The 2,209-nt window shown below is 35.6% G+C and overlaps 1 long non-coding RNA gene across 1 annotated transcript; it reads right to left on the bottom strand.

Annotated features, from left to right (window-relative positions):
• On the bottom strand, positions 1 to 1,841 carry LOC114077294. The gene is made up of 2 exons (XR_003578447.1): positions 1,731 to 1,841; positions 1 to 70 (listed from the first exon to the last, which is right to left on the bottom strand). It is a non-coding gene; the product is annotated as an uncharacterized LOC114077294 (long non-coding RNA).
• Between the last annotated feature and the right edge of the window lie 368 nt (positions 1,842 to 2,209).

Below are 2,209 nucleotides of genomic sequence, written 5' to 3'. Positions count from 1 at the left end.
AAGTCGCGATCAATTCCTTTTACAAATCCTGCTGCAGCTGCACGAGCCCTTCCTGCGTGCCACAAATGACCTACACACCCATGGCTTCAATGCTATTTTAAGAGGAGAAGACAGAATTGACAGTCATGTGCTAAATAGTGAAACTAGGGACTTTGAGTAATGTCTGGGCAACAATATCATGGGCTCACAGAGATGAGAACAAGTGCAAGGAATTGCACATGGACCAACTCAAAATTGACAGGTTTGTAATTAATCATCTCTCAAAGATCAAATGGATGCACAAACCCTTGATCCACAACTTTCAGATCATTACATGTAGTGTGTCAATATGGAAAATCAACAACTGAATTGCTCTAGACCATTCAAAATTTTCAACCATTTGGCAGGTCACCAAGATTTCCAAGAGATAGTAAGACATATATGGAACCAACAAGTAATAGGAGGAGGGGAAATGGACAGATTATGTAAAAATTGAAGATGTTGAAAATAAAGCTCGGACAACTACACACACATGCTTAACCAAAGGTTGAAGTTTAGATAAAACTAGCTAGAAACCAACTCATTGAGATTCAAATGAAACTAAAGGATAAGTATGCTGATGCTTAGCTATTTGGAAAAGAGAGAGATGATTGATACTCAAGCTTGAAAAATGGGTCTCGGTGGAAGAAAACATCCTCCCGCATAAGTCTAAAGTACAATCGCTAAGACTGGAAAACTTCAATTTTGCATATTTCCATGCATGCTAGCATCAAAAACATGATTGACCAGAATTGCGTAAAAAGAATGAGTGGAAACTAGTACTGAGATAGATAAAGAAGTAATGAGTTTCTACATGAAACCGCTAGGATTAAATTCTATTGAAATACATGCTATTGATCCCATGCATGATCATGTACTGTGGACATGTGCTAATTAAATACAGAACAACAATAATATCTTACATTAGGAATGAAAAAATAACTTTGGCTTTAAAAAGTTGTGCGGACTAAAAGGATTCAGGATGTGACAGATACAATGTTTTTTTCTTCAAGAAAGCTTGGAAGACTGAGTATTTCAACAGAACAAGATGTTTAGAACCATCAATTGCACAAATGTCACTCTCCTACCAAAGGTACCATAAAGCAATATAAGTCTATAACCTGTTGCATAATATTGTATAAGTCAATTTCTGAAGTGCTTACCAATAGAGTTCAAATAATTATGGACACTTTGATAGATAATAATCAGACAACTTTTGTATTAGGGATGGCAATCAATGATAACATTTTATAGAGCCATGAACTAATTAAAGAATATAGGAGGAAGAACATGTCTCCGAAATGTATGCTTAACATAGACATGCAAAAAGCTTATGATTCTCTAGAATGGAATTTTCTTAAGCAAATTCTTACTGTTTTGCACTTCCTAAGGTGTTTGTGGCATGGATTCTAATGTGTGACACCACTTTATCATATTCAATGGTAATCCTACCAGTCCTTTCAATGCGAAAAAGGGGGTTGCCACATAGAGATCCCCTATCTTCTCTTTCAGCCCATATTGAAGTACCATCCCCTATTATACTGTGAAGGAGATATCAAATCAATTTAGTTACTCTTACTAAATTTCAAGAATTCTCTAAAGCTTCCGGTCTTATTGTTAATCCCTCTAAAAGCACTCTCTGTTGTGTTGGTGTGTTAACTCAGATGCAAATACATATCCACAATATCTTGGGGCTTAGTATGTGTGCTTACCTTTCAGATATTCGGGAGTCCCTTTGAGTTCAAAACGAATCCCCATTGTTCAATGCCAACCTATCTTAGACAAGATCCTTAGCAGAATCAAATCTTGGACCACTGATTTTTTTCCTATGCTTATAAAGTCTGTCTTGTTTTTCATCCTAGTTTTTGTTGGGATCGAATCCACACACACTTGATGAATGAAGAACACAAGAACTTTCAAAAGAAAGAAATGAGAGATCTAGAGAGAGAGAAACCAATATTTCGTTGTAATACCCCGTGAGTAAACTTCCACGGCGATGGGGTATATATATTAGTTATTCAGAGTATTTTTGGTTACAGAGAATAAATGGAGAACAAATAGTATAGCCTAAAAAAGATTGAATCGCGTAAACATTAATATATGACAGTACATCAAATATTAATCAGGCTCCACAACCTAACAATTGAATTAATTACCGCTCATAAACCACTTGCTAAAATAACTATTTTTA

This window comes from Solanum pennellii, chromosome 5 (assembly GCF_001406875.1).
Source record: "Solanum pennellii chromosome 5, SPENNV200".
Taxonomy (NCBI): domain Eukaryota; kingdom Viridiplantae; phylum Streptophyta; class Magnoliopsida; order Solanales; family Solanaceae; genus Solanum; species Solanum pennellii.
Note: the sequence above shows the minus strand (reverse complement) of the source record. Positions and strands in the feature narration are given on the sequence as shown.